The sequence below is a fragment of the Pseudonaja textilis genome, chromosome 1 (genome assembly GCF_049901715.1).
Source record: "Pseudonaja textilis isolate UNSWEBS1 chromosome 1, rPseTex1.2, whole genome shotgun sequence".
Classification (NCBI taxonomy): domain Eukaryota; kingdom Metazoa; phylum Chordata; class Lepidosauria; order Squamata; family Elapidae; genus Pseudonaja; species Pseudonaja textilis.
In genome coordinates, this window is record NC_141990.1 from 154,835,285 (window position 1) to 154,857,509 (window position 22,225).

The window sequence follows — 22,225 nt, forward strand, 5'->3', positions numbered from 1 at the left end:
GTGGGCCAAAACGGTGGTCATAACTACCGGTACGGGCAAGCTGATCCAAACCGGCAGCAGCCCACCACTGAGTAGCTCCCTTATGGAAGAGCAGACCAAATCCAGAGGAGGTGTAAAGGACCTTTTACTGTAGTTAATAAATCTTTTTTTCCCAAAGTTTCACTGTATTGCTTTCATTATGTATGGTGCTTGAAATTTTAGGGGAAGTGTAGGTTGAGATTATTCTGAAGGGAGATGTGATAGCAAAAAAAGTAGAACTTGTGATATAGATCCATCTGTGTTCTATAAAGGTAAAGTAAAGGTTCCCCTCGCACCTACATGCTAGTCATTTCTGACTCATCTCATCTCTGTTACAAAGCCAAAGAGCCAGCGCTGTCAGAAGACGTATCTGTGGTCATGTGGTCGGCATGACTAAATGCCGAAGGCACATGGAACACTGTTACCTTCCCATCAAAGTGGTCCCTAATTTCCTACTTGCATTTTTACATGCTTTCGAACTGCTAGGTTGGCAAAAGCTGGAACAAGTAACGGGAGCTCACTCTGTCACGCGGTGCTAGGGACTCGAACTGCCAACCTTTCTGATAGGCAAGCTCAGCATCTTAGCCACTGACCCACTGCGTCCCCTTTCTGTATTCTATACTATTCTGTATTCTATACTATTCTGTACTAACTGCACCAGAGGGCAGGACAAGAAACAATGGATGGAAACTAATCAAGGAAACAAACAGCCTGGAATTAAGAAGAAACTTCCCAACCGTGAGGACAATTAACCAGTGGAACAGCTTGCCTTCAGAAGTTGTGGCTGCTTCATCACTAGAAGCTTTCAAGAAGAGACTGGACAGTCACTTGTCTGAAATGGTATAGGGTCTCCTGCTTTTTTTTTTAGATAAAGTTTTTTATTTTTAAGCACATACACATACAAAAACATAAAAACATAAAATCCTCTTCTATTTTATATACGTACAGTGTGTCAGTTGGTTACGTATCTTTTGTGATATACTTTTGTAGTCATTTACTCACAATTTATATCAATCTTCACATTGTCAAACTGACATGTTTATATATTTATCAGTTATTAATCATCCATGACTAAACTATTTATTCCATCGTTTTATACAAGATGTTCCACATTTTATCTTAAAATTTATGTTATACTTTCAACCAGTGGACCAACCAGATATATATATCTGTATTATGTTTTATATCAATCTATTAGATTTCTATCACAAAATTATCTAGTCTATTATTTTACCATGCCTTTTTAGCCAACCATTGATAAAACAAATCCCATATCATATAAAATTGCTTATCTTCTTGTTCTCTAATTTCAAGTGTCAGTTTACTCATTTCAGCACAGTCCATAATTTTTTGATAACTTCCTGCTGCATAGGTATTTTGTCATTTTTCCAGTTCTTCTCAAATACAATTCTAGCTGCTGTTAAGACATTTACAATCAAATATTTCAGTTCTTTATTGTATATGTCTGGTATGACTCCCAATAAAAAGATCTCTGGTTTAAAGTCTATACGCTGTTTTATCATTTTTTCCAACCACGTGTGAATTTTAGTCCAATATTTCTTTGCGTCTGAACATGTCCATCGCATATGGTAATATGAACCAGGTATCTGATGATATTTCCAGCATTTATCCGATTTATTCTTAAACATTCTCAGAAGTCTCGTTGGGGGTAGGTGCCACCTGTAAAACATTGTATACAAATTTTCTTTATATGCAGTTGACATTGTCATTTTGTAATTTTGAGACCACAATTTTTGCCATTTTTCCAAATCAATCTCATATCCAAAATTTTCCTCCCAAGCAATCATCGTTTCTTTAACTTGCTCCTCCTCCAATTTAAATTCTAATAGATATTCATAAAGTTTTTTTAATTACCTTTTCATCAGTACCCATCAAAATTTTATCTGTCAGTCAACTTATCATAAATACCTTCTGCCTTGGAGTCTTTATCAAACCTAGATTGCATTTGCAAATAAGAAAACCAATTCATTGTTATACCTTGTTCTTGCAACGTTTGCATAGATTTAAGTTCACCCTTTTCATTCAATAACTCCCCATATCTAACTGTTTGTTCTTTTATATATATTATTGGATAAGAAAAAGCTTTAATAGTTGATATCCATGCTGGAATTTTTAAGTAATATTGTCTTTTAATCTTCTCCCAGCTCAAAAACAATGCCTCACAAATATAATGTCTTCTAAAATACCCCTGTGTTTTAGTTTCTTTATACCAGAGAAAGGCATGCCATCCCAGCAGCAAGTCGTGGCCCTCTAAAGTCAATAATCTACTGTTCCTTAGTGTTATCCATTCCTTTACCCAGATCAAACTTGTCGCCTGGTAACACAGCTCCCAATTGGGCAAGGCAAATGCTCCTCTTATTCTTGCATCTTTTAACAGCTTTAATTTTATTCTTGCTTTTTTACCCAGCCAAATATATTTCAACACAATTCTATTTAAATCTTCAAAAAACTCTTTCCCTAATCGAAGAGGAATTGTCTGGAATAAATATAAAACTCTGGGCAGTATATTTATCTTAATTGTGGATATTCTCCCAATCAATGATAGTTGCAATTTTTCCCATTATATCAAGTCTGTCGCAATCTGCTGTTTGAGTTTAACATAGTTATCTTCCTTTAGGGTACTGCATCTTGGTGTAATATAAATCCCTAAGTATTTAACCTTGTTCATGACCTGTATTTTTAAAGTTTCTTCTAACTCTTTCTTTTGTCTTGTTAACATTCTTTGTTAATATCTTTGTTTTGTCTTTATTTATTCTCAGACCTGCTACTTTTCCATATTCTTCTATTTTTTCTATTGGGTCTTCTAATATAAATACCAGGTCATCTGCAAAAGCTTGCAATTTATACTCCTCCTTTTTAATTTTCATTTCTTTTATTTCTTTTTCTTCTCTGATATTCCTGCTCAACACTTCCAATGTTAACACAAACAGCAGAAGTGACAATGGACAGCCTTGCCTTGTCCCTTTTCTTATATCTATGGATCCTGTTAATTCTCCATTCACCATCACCTTTGCAGTTTGTTCATGATATATTGTTTCAATGGCTTGGATAAATTTCTTACCAATTTCTTATCTTGGATAAATTTCTTACCATTTGTATCAGTTGCAGTAAAATAAATCGCCAACTCACATTGTCAAAGACTTTTTGAGCATCTAAAAACATCAAGGCCATTTGTTTCTCAGGGTGTGCTTCATAATATTCCAGAGTATCCAAAATGATTCTCACATTGTTTTTGATTTGTCTCTTTGGCAGAAATCCATTTTGATCAGTATGAATAAAATTATTTAAGTATCTTTTTAGTCTTTCTGTCAAAATTGAGGCAAAGATTTTATAATCTGAGTTCAATAAAGATATAGGTCTATAATTTTAAACTTGCTGCAGGTCTGTACCTCCCTTTGGTATAAGTGTAATGTACACTTCTGACCATGTTTTTGGTATTAACATAACTTCATTCATAACTTCTAGAAGATGAAAATTCAATAAGTCTTATACAATTCCGCTGGCAACTCATCTGGACCTGGAGCTTTCCCAGCATTCTGTTGTGGCTGCTTCATCACTAGAAGCTTTCAAGAAGAGACTTGACAGTCACTTGTCTGAAATGGTATAGGGTCTCCTGCTTGAGCAGGGGGCTGGACTAGAAGACCTCCATGGTCCCTTTCAGCTCTATTCTGATTCTAAAATTCTGAAACTTCATTCTTTTTTTTTTTTGTAAATTTTGAGTTTTCACAAAAAACAACAACAAATAAAACATCTTTTTTGAAAGTAGCATAATCCCGGGTTACTTTTCTTTGTACAGACACAAATTCAATTTCATGCTCATTTTTATGTGCTATTCCATATCTTATTACTGTTTTACATTTTCTACATAGCTTCTCCCCTCTTTTAATTTTCTCAATTTTATTTTAATTATCTTGTCTCAATTCAAATCATTATATTTTTACTTTTTGTCTGTCCTGTTTCAATTTCATATTGTCTTTTCTCATTAAACAAAGTTTCTCCTGTAGTTGCTGATTAGAGTATGACACCTTTATATCTTTTAATTTTATCCATTTAACTCTTATTTAAGCTTCAATATACACCTTAAAGTTATAACATTCAATATAATACATAACTTCCATTTGGATTCTGCTTGGTACATTCTTAAAATACACACTATATTCTTAAAAAAAAAAAGATTATAAATATATGTAATTAAAACAACAATTAAAACAACACATTCCATTCCAATTCAATTCTAATGTTAATATTCATTAAAATCTTAACTTCTTTAACATTACTTTTCAATTAAATATCATACTTCTATGGGAACAGTTATAAGCTTTCCATAATTAATCCCCCCCTCACTTATATTTTATAAAACATTAACTAATTAAAATGTTCCCGTCCTTTCCTAATTCAATTCTATCATTTATTTTATTTCATTTATTTTATTAACAAACATTTCACTAGAAATAGATTACAGTAACTATTTTATCCCTCATTTTAATTGTACATTTTTTCCAATTTTCTAAAATTATTTCTATTACTAATATAACAATACAATCTTATGTACCTTTATAGAATCCCTTTTTCAGTTAAATTTTCACCCATTATCTCTAAATAGGCCCTGTTTCTCTATATCTTGTTTCTGTCCTTTGTAACTTCTTTTCCTTTCCTTCTTCCTTCTTTTCTTCTCTCTCCCCTTTTTATCCCCTTGTCTCTCTACCTCTATTTCTCTCTTCTGTATTTCCCTCTTCTGTTGCTTTCCGATATTATACTAATTTTTCGAACTATTTTTCTTTTCTTTGGTTGTTTTTTAAATCTTAAATTCTCCATTCTCTTTCCCCCCTTTCCTTTTTCTTTCCCACATAGAATTACTTGTTCATTAAAGATGCTTCTTCTTTGTCCCAGTCTTCTTGTTTTGCAGATGTTTCTTGTTGTTTCTCATAGTTCCAAATCTCCATTTCTAAGAATTGAAAAATGAAGCCAAAAGAACTACTCCCTTCTTGTGCATCTTCTGTGTACTTTTTAAGTTCCATTTTCAATTCATCCAGAATCAGTGCCATTGTATAAATTTTTAAACAACCACCTGATTAATTTTAGTCATTCTTCTTTAAAAAAGAAGATGGATAATGATTTTGAGAGAAGGAACATTTAGGGGATAGAAAGCAACTCTTTTACTTCCTTCACGTGAGCTTTTATGTATGTTGCCATTAATAATCAAACCCAAATTTCTGCAGCATTATTTATTATTACATTTTAATCTCATCTTTATTTTGGGTCAACTTGAGTTGCTGTACTTACCTAATATTCTTTTCTCCTATTTTCCCTGTACTTGTGAAGTGAATTGGGCTGAAAGAAAGTTAACTGGTCCAAAGTCACCTAGTTAGTTTACGTGTCTAAAGGAGGATTAGAATTCATGGCCTTCTAGTTGCTAGTATCTTGGTAGCAAATTGTATTGGCTTAGGGCACTATTTCATTTAAATGAGTAGAACTAATGGAATTGCTACCAAACAATGCATTTAAACAGAAACTTTAAAAGTTTCAGTGAAAGATTTCACTATCATTAATTTTACTTTATTGATCAGCCGTTTACTTTGCTTTTTGCAATGATTAAAAAAACATGTTCCTGCAAAACTAAAACAAATTTATATGAGATTTAAGAGAAATCTGGACATAGAAACTGCAATTATGGCTTTGGGAAATGTTCACTCTGAATATTATTATGAGAGACCTTATGCTTTAATTATATTGTTAGAATTCTGAATCCATACTGAAGTCACCAATCATGAAACAATTGTAGCTTGTTTTTGTCAATGTCTTCTCATACTTGTTGGTGTGGAAGAGGAAGTGGATGAGCTGTCTGGCAAGCAATGATGCTATGAAGACCATCTCCAATGAACAAGGCTTGTGATGTTTTTGTATATGATATGGTATCTGGAACATTACTTGGTCAGGAAGACTCTTTTCATCTTGTATGAAAAGAGCCGTGGGGGCACAGTGGTTAGAATGCAGTACTGCAGGCTACTTTTGCTGACTGCCATCTGCCTGCAATTTGGCAGTTCTAAACTCACCAGGCTCAAAGTTGACTCAGCCTTCCCACCTTCCAAGGTCGGTAAAATGGGGACCCAGATTGTTGGGGCCAATATTTTAACTCTGTAAACCGCTTAGAGAGGGTTGTAAGGCATTGTAAAGCGGTATATAAGTCTATGTGCTATTGCTATTGTATGAAGACCCCGACACTGACTTCGGATCAGGCAATCATAACTTATAAATATGTGAGATTGAGATGTGACTATGCTGCAATTTTGGTACTATTCATTGCCAAAATTACATGTTTTTTAAGTCTAAAAAAGTTACTAAAATATTAACATTCATTTTCAATGTGAATAAATCTTGTGAGTTTTAAGGGTCTGATTCTGCATGTGCTTCCTGTAAATTTCTTGGTATTATTTCAGGAGAATTATTGATGAGACCTAGGAATGTCAGTGCTGGGGAACCATTGTGAGTTATACAGGAAATTTCACAGTTCATGTAGTTGTGTTCAACTAATGTTTGCTTCAATAAGTCAAAAAGTATGGAGCAGAAAGACATAATAACTGAGTAACTTTTTTCTGTTCTGCAGCAATGCTAATTATTTTCAGTGCTGATATTCAGCTCATCCCTATGGTGCCTTAAGCTCTACCTAATGGACTAATTATTTCGGCATTGTTGATTTCTGTGCTGTTTGGTATTCTCCAGGAAAGAGAGAACCCATGAATGAAATATTTGGGTAGGCATGCACTATTCCCAATCCCCCAAACCAGAAGATGCCTGTGTACACTAGGCCTGTGTACCACTGAGGTCAGCAGCTTGGCAGTTTGATTCCTGTGAGAGAATAAACCATGTAGGGACAATAAAAGAGCCTCCACCGAATGCCTACCGGCATGCAGGTGCCCCATTGGGTAAACAAAAAAATTCTTTTCACAGAGGCAGCCAGCCATTTCGATGATCCTTGGCTAACATGTGCCATATAATAAATAAATAAGGCAGAGATTTTTTTAAAAAATCTAAACCACTAAAGCAGTGGTTCCAAACCTTTGCAGCTTGGTGGCCCAGCTGGGGGGAAGAGGGGAACCAGGCTGCATGAGTGGTGGGCTGGTGCACACACACACATGTGTATGCAGCTCAACTCAAACAAGCAACAGACCAGCATATGCATGCAGCTTGACTGATTAAGCTGTGCATGTGTCCATGCCGGTCCATTGTTCATGCGGCCCGGTTTCCCTTTCCCCCTCAGCTGGGCCACCAAGCTCATGCATCCGTGTTGCAAATAGCCCTTGGCCCAGTAGTGGACTGTGGCCTGGGAGTGGGGACCCCCACACTAAAGCACTGAAAGCAAGCAGATAACTGAGTCCTTGGAAAGTGCTTCCTATTCTTTCCTGAACAATCCAAAGGTCATGAGCAAGAACAACCAATGTCAGTTCAATAAGGTAAAGGTAAAGGTTTCCCTCGCACATACGTGCTAGTCATTTCCAGCTCTGGAGGCGATGCTTATCTCTGTTTCTAAGCTGAAGAGCCAGCGCTGTCCAAAGATGTCTCCGTATTCATGTGGCTGGCATGACACTGAAGGCGCACGGAACAGTGTTACCTTCCTACCAAAGGTTGTCCCTATTTTTCCTACTTGCATTTGTACATGCTTTCGAACTGCTAGGTTTGCAGAAGCTGGGACAAGTAACAGGAGCTCATTCTATTATGTGGCGCTAGGTATTTGAACCTCTGAACTGCTGACCTTTCTTTTCCTTTTTAATAAAAGTTTTATTTAAGTTTTCACAAAACATACAAATACAAATAAAATATCTTTTTTTGAGAACAGTGTGGGTCTGGGTTATCACTTCTCCATACAGACATAAACTCAATACATATTTATCTTATACTTTCTAATCCATATCTTATAACTATTTTCACAATTTTTTCAATAGCTTTTCCCTTTCTTTACTTCCTATAGCCTTATTTTAAATTATCTCATTCCTTTCTTAATTCAATTACATATCTTTTTCTAATTTTTAAAATCTTTCTAATCAGTGTTTTTATACTTTGTATCTTTTTTCAAATCTTGTTTAAAAATTTAAGTTACACTTTTGCAGTTATAATATTCATTTTCTAACCTCTATTTTATAACATACTCCTATTTTCAATCGAATTCTGCTTGGTACATTCCCTTAAAAATACACACTAAATTCTTAAAAGAAAAAAGTATCTATCTATCTATCTATCTATCTATCTATCTATCTATCTATCTATCTATCTATGTATATATGTATAACAATAATAAATGGAATAATTATTCTATTCAAGTACAGCTCTGCCATTAATATTAATAACGATCTTTTACATTTCTATTTCTTTTAACAAACATTACCTAATTGTCTTTCATTTTAATCATATTTCATATTTTACTTATTACTGTCTTTAAATAAAAAAACCAAACAATAGTTATTAAAAGTAGTCAATACAGTTATTATTCTTATTCAAGTTCATCTTGTCAACTGATAAAAATCCTCCATGTTTCTTTTCAGTTTTTTTTAAACTTTCTTTTTAATCATTGAGAGCCTTATTCTCTTTACAAACAAATATTCCACTACACATTTTTTCTACTACATTTTTTCTATCACTTTAATCATCTAACCTATTTTCTAAACCTTTTCTATTTCTAACATAATAATGCTATCCCATGCACCCTTGCAGAATCCTGTTCTTAAGTTAAATTTTAACCATTGTCTCTGTGTCTTTTAAATAGGTTTATACCTTTAATACTTGTATGCTTTTCCTGTACTTCTATATCTTGTTTCTGTCCTTTGTAGTTTCTTTTCCTTTTCCTCTTCCCTCTCTTCTTCTCCCTCCCCTTTTTATTCCCTTTTCTATCTGATTGTCCCTTCTGTGATCCTCCTGTGGGAATAAAACTTTGGCTTGGGTTTGGTTAATGATCAATCTAATACTTTGTACATACATGCTTGTTTAAAGGTCACTGAGATAGTGTAAGGAAATTTCACAATGAGAACGATAAGAATAAACACAAGGAACTAGGAAACAGCTCAGACAACAATACACAAGTCTCAGACAGCAATACACAAGTCTATACTGTATCTGAACTATTGTAACCCATCATGCGATTATGCTTGCTATGTTTACCATGTACAAAAATCTCAATAAAAGGGAGCGCTGGATTTTGCTCTGGGCTCTCATCCCGAGAACACTCGCTTGTGTCTCATCTTTTCCATGAGAGACCACCACACTGCCCTTCTGCTTCTTCCTGATATTATGATTACTTTTCAAATTACTCTTTTTTTTTTTGGTTGTTGCTTCAATGCTTAAGTTTTTAACTCCCTTTCCCCCACTTTCCCTTTTTTACCCCACTTAAAATTGCTTGATCATTAAAGATGGCTTCTTCATTGTCCCGTCCTTCTTGTTCTGCCAGAGTTTCTTGTTGTTTTTCATAGTTCAAGATCTCCATTTCTAAAAATTGAAATACGAAGCCAAAAAATCCTCTTCCCTCTTGTGCTTCTTTTTGTTTTTAAGTCTCATTTTTAACTCTTCAAGGAGTGATGCCATTTAATTTTTTTTAATTTAAACAAATTGTATTAATTTTTAAAGACAAAAAAACATAAAACATAAGAGCATAAAACCTTTTTTCTGAAAGCTACTTATTGAATTTTAACAAGGCAAATAAAACTTTGTTTTATACAGCATAGTTCTAAATTATCACATTTCCATATAAACACGTACATATCTTTTTCCAATTTCTCATTGTTTCTCCCTTTGCTTTTATTCAATTATATTTCTTTTCTATATTTGTCTATTCTATATGTTTTTATTCATTATACTTATATTTTCATCTGTCTTATTTGTCAATTTCATTATTCTCTTCTAACATTCCTCCAAGGTTCTATTAATTCTCAGTCAATCATGAACAAACAAAACACAAAACATAGAAGCATAAAACTTCTTTTTGGAAAGTGGCTTAACCCTGGGTTACATCTTTTTGTACAGACGTAAATCAAATTCATGCTCACCTTGTATACCATTACATATCTTATTTACCATTCTATATTTTCTATATAACTTCTCCCCTCTTTTCACTCTCTTAATTCTATTTTATTTATTTCATCTTGATTTAAATCATTATACTTGTATCTTTTGTCCGTTCTTTTCCAATTATCTATTTATCTCTTCTCTTTAACACAAAATTTCTCCTGTAATCACTAATTGAAGTATGACGCCTATCTATCTTTCCCCTAAATTTAACACTTAAAATAATACATAATTTCCATTCTGATTCTGCTTAGTACATTCTACATACTGCATTTTAAAATAAGAAATAATAAATTTATAATATAATTGAATATATAATTCCCATTCTAATTCTGCTTAGTGCATTCTACATACTACATTTTAAAATAAGAAAATAAAAAGATAATAGGTTTATAATAATGTTAAAACAATAGCAAATTAAACTCTATCATTAAATCTTAAACATTTTACACCTTCCCTTTAACATTTTGTTAAATATTGAACTCTATCATTAAATCTTAAGCATTTTAATATTTTATTAGATCATATAATATTCCAATTTCTATTTCAAATACAAAAACTACAATACAATCTTATGTACTTTTGCAGAATCTTTTTTTTAAATTGTATTTTACCCTTTGTCTCTGAAAAAAATCTGTTTTTTTACATCTTGTTTCAAGCCTTTGTGACTTCTTTTCCCCTTTTCCCTTTCTTTCTTGTCCAATCTGGCCTTTTTACCCCTCCTCCCATCTCTTGATCTCCGCCTTCTTAGCTTCCCCTCTCTGTTGTATTCCTCTTTTCTGTTGCTTTCTGACATTGTATCCATTTTTCACCTTATTTTTTCTCTTTCTTGATTGTTTTTTTAAATCTTAAATTCTCCATTTTTCTTCCTCTCTTCTTCCTTGGCTAAAATTATTTGTCCATTAAAAATGGCCTCTTCTTCTTCATCCCAATTTTCTTGTTGTTGTATTACCTGATAGGTAGAAATCACCATTTCTAAGAAGTGAAAAACAGATCCAGAAGAGCCCTTGCCTTCTTGTTCCTCTTCTTTTAATTTTTTAAATTCCATTTTCAATTCTTCCACAGATAGTGCCATTGTAAGATTTTTCCTTTTTTAAAAAAACCAACCCAAATGTTTTTGATCTTAAAATAGTTTCCAAAAATCCCAAAGTCATCAAGCAATCCAAACAAACACAAAATGTTTCATTTAGCTCCTTCTTCCTTTTATACTTTCTCCTCCTGGGGCAGTATCAATTACAAAGTTCCAAAAATATTTTTTGAAGTCTTATTGCAGTTAATCTCTGATCTTATAAACTCCAAGTCGCCTCCTCCAGAAAAATCTTAATATAAGTTTTTTTTACCTCTCCCTTCCCACTTTTAGCAAAAAGCTTTTAATTTTTACCTTCTGTGCCAAAGCAGGTTTTTCCAATGTCCATTTGCTATCTCCGTAGGGAAGGAGAGTCAACTTTCCCTTTTATCACTTTCATTCACCGCTTTGACAATCTTCTTAGGAAACAATGTATCATTCAAAAAGTTAAATTTCCAGGGTATTTGGATGTATCTTAATGTCCCGGTTCAGCCAAAAAACTTTCACTTTCTCAAACTTCCTCCTGCACAATCTTGTTCGGCTGAAGGTTTCTTTGTGGCGGCCATTGCTGACCGCTGCTCCACCGCCTTGGGAAAAAGGAGTCTAGCTGGCTGAGGAAGGGGGTTGCGATATCCCCAGACCCCTGCCTGGATCTCCTCTATCTTCTGTTACCTCTACGGGGTAACGATAGCCTCCAAATCCAGCTGGATCGGGGGCACTTCAGCAGCGAGCGCGGCAGGAACCACGCACGATTGTGGATTCCTGCCACCGCCGAAGCCTTGCAACCGGAAGTTGCCATTTAAAATTTTTTTAAACAACCCCCAATTGATTTTATTTTGTCTAATTAGGATCCACCATCCAAAGTTCCAGGAATGATCCAATAATCCAAAACTGTTTCTTGATTCTTTTCTCACTTTGTCTTTCCAGGGGCTTTGTTATCTTGTAACAAAATTTCAGCTACAATGTATCTTTTGCAAGCCTTGTTAAAATTCCAATATTGATTTTTTTTTAAGTTCCAGGTGGTCTCCTCCATTTTCCAGATTCCGCCCTCTTTTTTCCTTTTTTCCCTCTGCTGCTTTCTTTCTTTTATTAAAGAAAATTTTTTAATTATCCAAGAATCTTTATCCCTTTGACACTTTATTTTCAGCTAGAAATAGCCTATTAATGTCAAAGTGGATTAGTATCTATTTCTGATTCGAATCTCTTCATCTTAATATTCCAAGTCAATTAAAATTGTCAATGTGAGAGGAAAAAAAGCCAATTCCATTTTCTTTCCCTTTCTCTTTCACCGCTTAAAATCATTTTTAGGAATAGTATTAGACTTTAAAATTCAGGTTCCATGTACCTTAAATAGATGTTCTCCATTCAACCCGGTCAGTCAAACTTTTTCCTTTAAACTTCCTCCTGCACAATCTTGCCTGGTCGGGTTCTTCTTTGAGGTGGCCATTTCTGACCACTGCTGCAACCGCCTTTGGGAAAGGGAGTGATGGCCAGCCAAGGAGGAGATATGCAACTTTCCTCAACCCCGCTGATGGCTCCCCCTTCTTCATCACCTCTACGGGGTGGCTGAATCTGGGTGGCTCGGGGTGCTCCAGTGGTGAGCATGGATCAAAACCACACACAATTGCAATTTCGGTCTGACACCGAAGAAGCCCAAACCGGAAGTCTCTGAACTGCTGACCTTTCTGATTGACAAGCTCAGCATCTTAGCCACTGAGCCACCACATTCCTTGTCAGTTCAATACTGTACCCCAATCAAAACCCAGACTCTGAAAAGGGTTCAGATAACCCACTTCATCCAGGATCCTCTGAAGCTGAATACCAACCACTCTCTCAATAACTTTCCCCAAAAGGAGACTGACTTCAGAGCAGCATCCCCAATCAATGCCTAAAGTCCAAGTATGCAAATAGGGTCTCACACCTGTGGGACAGCACTTCAAAAAAAGTTGGAAGATTGGAAACCCCTCTGCCCCTGCTTTGGGAATCTCATTTTATGCCGCATCTAAACTGTAGCACACATACTTCCAAGAAGAAACACGTCCCCCATGCTCATCCAGACTTTCATAATGCAAGCCAGGTCAGCCCTGTTATCTGTAATTAGATCCTGAGTGAGGGAAGCTTTACTAGAAGGTTGACCTGTCAACAGTAGCCACAATCAAAGGTTTGGTCCGCTAAAGGTCTAGTGATGAGGCAGTGATGCAGAACCCAAGAGAGAAGGCACAAGGCACAGAGATTGTTTCCTGAGTGTAGTCCACTTTGTCTCCTGCCATATCTTGCCCTGTCCATTATCACTATGGTGCCTATCTAAATTAGGGCACGTTCTGTGAGGGCAACAATTTCAACACTGAAAGAGTTTCCTTCATTTATTAATTTTTTTTAAAAGGCAAAGGCCAGTTACTGCTCATTCCTTAGTCATATCAATCAGTAACAAGGGATTTAAAGTGTCAAAATGATGAGGGATGCTTCAATTTTATTAACAATGTAACTATCCTTATGTACTTATAAAATTTCAAGTGGCTGCCATCTAAAATAGCATGTGACAAGAAGGAAACAATTAATGGGCAAGATAGTGATGGTAACTTTTACTTAGGTTTTATGTTAAAAAAAAATTAAAGCAATAATTGAAACATAAGTTGTGTTTTAAAGAGAAAATAGAAGGCCTTTTGGAGGCAGAAAAATAGAATAAAATTTTTCTGAGTTAATTGCTTGGGTCTAATTAGACAGTCTAATCATTGGAGAACTAATCACTACAGAACCTGATTTTATTTGCATGGATTAATATGTACATGACAATTACACCCCCAGAGAAAGTACAGACTATACCCCAAAACTGTATTTTTAAATTTAGAAGCAAGTAAGACATTCCAAAACAAGTTAAATATCTTCTGTTGGTGTCAGTGATCTAAGGGACACTTTATGAAATGTTTGCGATATTAAAGCAGGACTCACTGGTCATATTGTTATCTTTTATTGAGGATTCCCTTGTTTGCTCATCTTCAGGGTCTAAAGAAATGTGTAGCAACTAAAATAATGGATAAAACTGATATCATGTGTGATTATTATGGTTTCCACATCATAGGTATGTCTTTTGTTATTTTTTAAAAATTATTTTTGGTAATTATAATTACCCAACATTTCAACATCTAACCCATCCAAAAGGTGAGACGATTCTTTATTATCTTGCTAATATCTTGATTTACTGAAGTAAATGTGATTCAGGGTGACCATCTATCTTCTCACCAATTGTATTGCAATTCTTTATCTTAGATCCTAAGTTATTCATTATATATGGCAGATTCTGCATGTACCATATTTATAGGTGTAAGTCAAAAAAACAAATGTAAATATATCATGATGTATATTAATGTTATTGCTGTCAGGGTTGGTTGCCAGTTTTTTTTTAACAGTAGTTAATTTTGATTGTGGTTGGATTGGGTTGCAGTAGATACAAATTAAATTTTTGTTTGTGATTTGTTTGGTTTCCAGTATCTCTGAGTTCTGGCTCTGCAGTCAGCTAACTCATTGATCAGTATATTCTGTACACTACAGATGATGGGATAATTGAATGTTGGTGCTCTGATTTGAATGAAGCTTAATTTAAATAAATTCCAAACAAGATCATTTTTTTGCTAGTGGGAAGGATGAATGCCAAATTTCCCCAACTACCACACTGCTCCTATGCCTGACAGTGGTATCTACTGCTTGTGCTTCACTGGAAGGATCAGGGTACCTAAAGAATTACAGCCGAGCCTCCATGATAGAATGCCATGCTTTTTGTACTCATCCTGTACTTCTCCTTCCCTCCAAAGTAAAACATGTTGTGTCTTTTCTTTTATGTACCTTTGGAGGGACGGCACAGTGGCTCAGCAGTTAAGACACTGAGTTTGTTGGCTGGAAAGCCAGCAACCCAGGTTTGAGACCCGAGTGCCATGTGGTGGGGTGAGTCTCCTGCCAACCTAGCAGTTGAGATGCTGACTGTAATCCTTTCTGATATCATTTGAAAAGCTCTTTGCTTTGGGTTCTATTTTTCAAATGAGTGTTAACCTTATCTAGTATGATTGGGTTGTTTTGTATGTTTTCTTTTGTTATGTTCATGTGCATTGATTGTAGCACAATATGTAATATATGGACACACAGTTATGTTTCAAACCCATTTTTCAAAATATATATTTACGCGAACTACTGTTTTTGCTTACGGTTATATATAGTTTGGGGTGTAATAAAGGATTGCTACAATGAAATAAGAGTCTCTTGGATTTACCAGGGATTATTTGTCTCTTCCAGCTGTTTCCAGATTGAGTCACACTAATTGGAAGACTAACCAAATTTCTTACATGAAAAAAAGAAAAGAAAACTGGAAGAGTAACAGAGAAAGTTGTGCTTCGGTGGAAGGATCAGCTTCAGAGTTACTGTTATTACATTCTCCCCCATGTTCATTAGTGAAGCCAGATCTAGTGAAATCACTTTCTTGGAGTCAGGCACCTCTCATAATACATTTTTCTTCTAGAGCTTTTTCCTCTGCTGAACTGCCTACAAGAATGGCTCATTTCTGGTAGCTGAAAAATGTGACAAACCATAACTCACTTTTTCATATGAAAACACAGAGTTGGGCGGGCTGCGGGGTGGAATCTTGCAGCCCTTGCTGCTACTTTTTATTTGCTGGCTAGGTAGAAAAGCAGGGATGCTATAATCCTGAATTTCTTCATGATTTCCTGTCAGCAGTTTTTTTACTTCTTCCTCCTGAAAGCTCAAAATGGCATCTTGCAAAAAGGGTACTTTGCACTTTCACAAAGCCCCAAAGAAACCACACTAATATATGCAAACTAGACATGTTAATTAATCCAAAACCCTTATCACACTCAATTTTTTATACAGAACAGGGCAGAAAGAATGCCAATCTCTTCCCCTTAAACCACCTTGCTATATTCCCAGTGAGATTAACCCAGAAGAAAGGTAATATGCATTTTGAAGTAGAGAAGCCAGAGTTTTGTAATTACTTCACATTTATCATTTTCTCTCACCAATGCTATTGGGAACATGATAGGGTCAAAAATCAGCTCTAAATAGAACCATCAATCTCCCCATTGTCATTAAATATTTCCAGTATTGGACAAGAAGGAAGGTGAAGTGGAGACCGTTTGGTGCCTCTCATTGGTATGGCTCAGAGAGCCACAACTCAGACTCTCCCCAATGCTGAGCAATAAAAGTCTTCTTGTATTTGGACACTGCATGTATATGTATGATCATGCATTAAAATCTCTTGTATCTCTCCTTTACAGATCACGTTCAGGTGACTGAAAGGAAAAAAAAGATAATTTTCTTCCTGGTTTGGCAGTGAAAATGGGCAGTCTTCTCATCATGTACCATCAATATCTAACAAGTCCCCTCTTTCTCCACAAACTGACCCATGCTTCAAGTTTTCCCAGCAGTTGTAAGTCATCAGTTGCTTCAATTATGATCCTTCTCAAATGTCAGCCTAACACTTGGAGCTGGAGGAATCATAATGTTCTATTTGACAGATCTCCAAATCACTTCACATTGGTCCATTTCAAAATCTCATGTACTGACTGAAATCTGTATATGGCATACACTGTTTCTCATAAGAAAGTCTTATAAGAAATCCATTTAAATTTTCTCTCTCTCTCTCTCTCTCACACACACACACACACACACACACACACATACTCACACACACACACCCCTTTCTCTCTCTCTTTTCTAGTCCACCCAACTCCACAAGTTAAAACAACAACATTATATTGAAACAACTGTCTATCTGACGGAACAATACCCGATTTTTTCACATATCCTCATCCTAACCCAAGGTTAGAATTTTTAAGGGGTGCTAAGGTGGGGCAGTGTACAAATTTCTGAAGGGAAGCTGTTCCAAATGGCAAATGCAGCTACAGAGAAGACTTACTTAATTGATGGGACCTCAAAAAAGCCAACTCTTGAGCAGCCCAATATTGTCTATGGAAGTTGTAGTTGTAATGGTTCTTTCTGCAGTCCTATCTATTCATTGGAGTCTGTACCTGTCTTGTTTGGTTGCCGTACCAAACCAGACAGTTATAGAAGTACAAATGACAGACTTAATAATTCCTCCGTAAAACTATATCAAGAGTTCTTGGAGCAGTCTGAACTTCCTGAGTTGACGCAGGAAGAACATTCTTTGCTGTGCCTTCTTAATGATGGTTCTAATGTTAGATGTCCATTTTGCATCTTGGGAGATATAGAACCCCAAAACCTGAAAGACTCTATTGCTGATATTGTGCTGTTGCATATAGTAAGAGGTGGTAGAATAGAAGGGCTCCTCCTATGTAGAGAAAAATAAGGTTTTACACTTAGGAAAGAAAGGAAAGTTTTACATTTAGGAAAGAAAAAGTGTAAGGTTTTACACTTAGGAAAGAAAAAAAGAAAAGAAAAGTAAGGTTTTATACTGGTTTTATATAATGGAGGGTTTCGTAGGAACCAGGAAGATGGTAGAGTGTTTGAAGTAAGATGGAACATAACACATCTCCAGTGATTTATTAAAAATCTGGGTGAAGATGGGGAGCAGTCGTTCAGCACAGATTTTTGGTAAGGAGTCATTCCATCTGTCCTTTCTGATCTTTTGTCTATGTGCATCTTTTTCTAAGATCATCAGAGGTGTGGGTTTACATTTTAAACATTCAAAATGTGGGGTTTCAATGAAACAACTTAAAATGAATGAATGAATGAATGAACGAACGAACGAATGAATGAATGTGTGTTGAGCGAAGAATCCATTTTGGTTTATCATCTATTTCATGATAACCTTGTCTCTCAGGAGAGGTACTGGTGGGCCAAACTTTGACACTCCCATGCACAATTATGTGAATGGTAGAATTTTCCTTCCTGTATACTGATACGACAGAGCCATTTTCATACAGAGAAAGGACTGCTGTCCATTTCTAGGGACAAAGTGCAACATTTTAGAGTTTATCTTTGTATGCCTGTGTGAAAGATCTGTGGATGGATGGGGATTGTGCAGCATGTATGGCATATGAAGTATTGAATGATCCATGCATGGTTTGGTTCTGTCCTCTTTACAATAATTTTCTCTTTTGCTGATTTTGAAGGAGGAAAGGAGGGAAGAAGGGAACGGAAGGGAACGGAAGGGAAGGGAAGGAAATGAAAATTTCCAAAGCGGTAAGCAGTATACAGTATTTTGAGACCTCATAGATGTAGTATAGATATGATAGGTTTATATTATTCTGCCCTACATCACAAAAACATATAGGGAATCCAACAATTGTTGGACTGTTCTCATAAATCTCTCTACTCAATAATTAGAAGTTAGTATATGAATATGTAGGACTTATCCTATAAAAATGTCTTTTGAGCTAAATGTGGATCGAAGCTGCCACCATGGTGAACTGGAGCTTATTGTAAATTACTAAAAAAAAGGGTAAGAAAACTTTATTAATATACCTTGTTGTATATGTTTTTGCTATGTGCAAATAATCCTATGGTATGAGAGTGATCCTTTTGATTTTTTTTATGTTGTTATTACGACCCCCAAAATGCAACAATATTAGCTTTCCTAGAACTTTATTCCTTCACAGAGAAAATAATCATCTATTCGTTTTCCAAAATTGGCCATAGTTATAATGTATTGCAGCAATATAGGAAGTAAACTGCACAAATGCACATACTTTCATACCAGTCGCTTGTTATTATCAGTATGTTTAGCCTCTCCTTAATACCTTGAATGTTGCCATTAAAACAGAAAGTATAGCAATGCTTTAGAAATTGCTATACCTACAAGATTTCTTTATTACTTTGTCCACAGATGTTTGCCTTGGGTGACTGGATGACAATATCTAAAAGATAATTTCAGGTCTTGAAGAATTAAACACAGGTCTATTTTTATGAGCCGGGATAGATTGGAAACCATTTTTTCGCCTTGTTCCAATGAAATTGGAAATGGAAAGGATGTGTATCATATGAGGGACAAGTGTTGTGAAGCCCATCTGAATTATGTTTCTTACCTACTTTATAGCCTAACATTCAACTAGATCCATTTTTTTTTCTGGCAGTATTTTGCCCATCAAAAACAAGTTATTGACACTTACATCCTGAGCATAAATCAAACCTGGCAGTAAAAGTAAAAGTGGCATTTTTCAAGGTTGTGGATGATGTGGGTCTAATAACATATTTGTTTTCACCTCTAGGATATCACTTTAATATCATTCAGAAACAATGGCAGGAAATCATTCCAATTAAAGGTTCTTTAAGATGAGACATAAAGCACACTCAGGTGATCTCATTCTGTCATGTGTGTCAGAGTAGACCCCACAGAATGGAACAGAAATAGGTTTAAATTTAGCTGTCTTAGCATATGTGTACAAGGAAATTGGATTTGCTTCAGTGGAGTCAATTAAGAAAGACTCTCAACAAGCTCGGGTTGAAGTGCATTGACAGGGCACTGGGAAATGGGAATAACTCTGCTATTGATTGACGTCAGCCTGGGTACAAATAAAGCAAAGCATTCTGGTTTCTGACATCCCTTTTTTCCTAGAACTGTGAAATTACAATAATATCTATAAAATTGTAATTTAAAAGATAGCGAGAAAGAGGAAAAATTGGTTGAGAGCTGGCCCTTTTCTACACTGAGTGACTAAAGTTCTCTCCCCTGAATCCTATCTAAGTATCTTACAGCATGAGTCATTGTTCTCTACACTGAATAAATTTCACTGAATTCAGCACTGCTTACTTCCAGATATATGGGTGCTGGATTGAAATCTCGGTTATATATATTGAGAACAAAGACAAAATAATATTTACTTAACCAAATTCTGTATTAAATTATTAATGCCATGTATTATCAGATTTGACCAATAAGCTTAAAGTAATGTAAAAATGTTATTTTTTTACCCATTTTGTAAATATTTAGAATATGTGAAAAAGATATATGTGCATAAAATACATGCAACAAATTTGCAAATAACTTTTGCCTATTTTCTCTTTCTTCTTTTTAGGCTTCCATATGTTGTCAATCAGCAAAATTTGATTGTTGAAAGGAAAATTTTATTGTGCATTTCTATTGTTTTCTATGGTACATTGTTCAACATACAATGTATAATGGAAGACAATAGAAATGGTAGTCCTCAACTTACATTTTGTGACCATTCGAAGTTAGGAGCTGTGATGGTGCAGTAGTTAGAATGCAGTATTGCCAACTAACTCTGTCCACAATCTAGAGTTTGATGTTGACCAGCTCAAGGTCAGTAAAATGACAAGCCAGAATGTTGGGGTCAATATCAGTGGTGGGATTAATAATTTTTTATTACCGGTTCTGTGGGCATGGCTTGGTGGGCGTGGCAGAGGAAGGATACTGTAAAATCTCCATTCCACTGATTAATTGTTCTAACCGTCAGGAAATCTTTCCTTAGTTCTAGATTGCTTCTCTCCTTGTTTACTTTCCATCCATTTCTTCTTATCCTGCCCTCAAGCTTTGGAGAATAGCTTGACTCCCGCTTCTTTATAGCAGCCCCTTAGATATTGGAACACTGCTAACATGTCACCCCTAGTCTTTTTCATTAAACTAGACATAGCCAATTCCCGCAACTGTTCTTTAAACAATTTAGCTCCCAGTTTCCTAATCATCTTTGTTGCTCTTCTCTGCATTCTTTCTAGACTCTCAACATCTTTTTTACATTATGGCGACCAAAACTTGATGCAGTATTCCAAGTGTGGCCTTATCAAGGCATTATAAATTGGTATTAGCACTTCACATGATCTTGATTTTATCCCACGGTTGATGCAGCCTAGGACTGCATTGGTTTTTATGGCAGCTGCAGCACACTGCTGGCTCATATTTAAGTGATGGTTCACTACAACTCTAAGATTGCTCTCACAATTACTAGTATTGAGCCAGGTACCATCTATTCTATATCCGTCCATTTGATTTTTCTTGTCTAATTGTAGAACCTTACCTTTTCATCATTGAATTTTCTTTTGTTAGATAGTGCCCAGTATTGAAGTCTGTCAAGATTATTCTATAACTTGAGTCTATCTTCTGGATTGTTGGCTATTCTTGCCTGCTTGGTGATATCTGCAAATTTGATGAGTTCCCCATCTATCCCCTCATCCAAATCATTGATGAAGTTATTGAAAAGTGCTGGACCCAACCAGGGGTGGGATGCTACCAGTTCTGCCCAGCTCTATAAAACTGGTAGCTCTGAAGAGCAGCAGACACCGAACGGGTTCTGTGTCTGCTGCTGTTTGGCCCAGCCACCTACCTGGGCTCTTACCTGACCTTTATTTCCTGCTTTTTCAACCTCAGCTGTTTTGCGTGGCACAGCTGAGGTTGAAAAAGCAGGAAAAAAGAGACTTTTCAAACGCTGTGCACCCACACGCAGCACTTTTCAGCTGTCCAGGTGGCATAACCTAAGGTTTGTTTACATGCGTGTGCGCAAAACTTAATAACCAAACTGGTAACAACACCAGTTAAATCCCACCCCTGGGCCTAACCGCAATGATTCATGACATCTGCAGCAAAAAAGGTTGTAAATTGGGGTAAAATTCACTTAACAAATGAAGTGTTGGGCTTAATTGTGTTCTTAAGTCAACGGCTACCTTTTGTCTTTTTAAAAAAAGAATAGATTTGTTATGGGGGAAGAATTTGGTTAAGCATATCATATAATGTAATAAAAATGAAATAGGGTTCATCTTATTTTTTAAAATCATTATTTGCCCAACCCCAGTTCAAATCTGATACTGCATCATGACAACAGTTCTCTATTGTAATTCTGTGATCTCTGATTATTTGGAATTATAAAGAAAGAAGAAAGAATCACCAACACCCCCACCCACACACCCCAAAAAAACCCAAATAGGAACAGATTGATCTGACAGAGCTTATGGTAATGAACATACAACAAAAACACAGATAATGAGGGAAGCACCCATTGCTGTGAGTCTGATAGGGCTTGGCAAACTATTTTACTTTGTATCCCATATGAATTCAGATGTTTGTTCCAAAAGATATCACCACTCCCTTTATGCTTGCCAATATTGACAATCTGAACAGCAGCCCCAAGGCCTTGC

General features: G+C 35.7%; 1 long non-coding RNA gene across 1 annotated transcript; it reads right to left on the minus strand.

Moving 5' to 3' along the window:
• Positions 1–894: 894 nt before the first annotated feature.
• Positions 895–8,871, minus strand: LOC148127880 (uncharacterized). The gene is made up of 3 exons (XR_015741181.1): positions 8,806–8,871; positions 3,130–3,344; positions 895–1,698 (listed from the first exon to the last, which is right to left on the minus strand). It is a non-coding gene; the product is annotated as an uncharacterized LOC148127880 (long non-coding RNA).
• Positions 8,872–22,225: the final 13,354 nt, after the last annotated feature.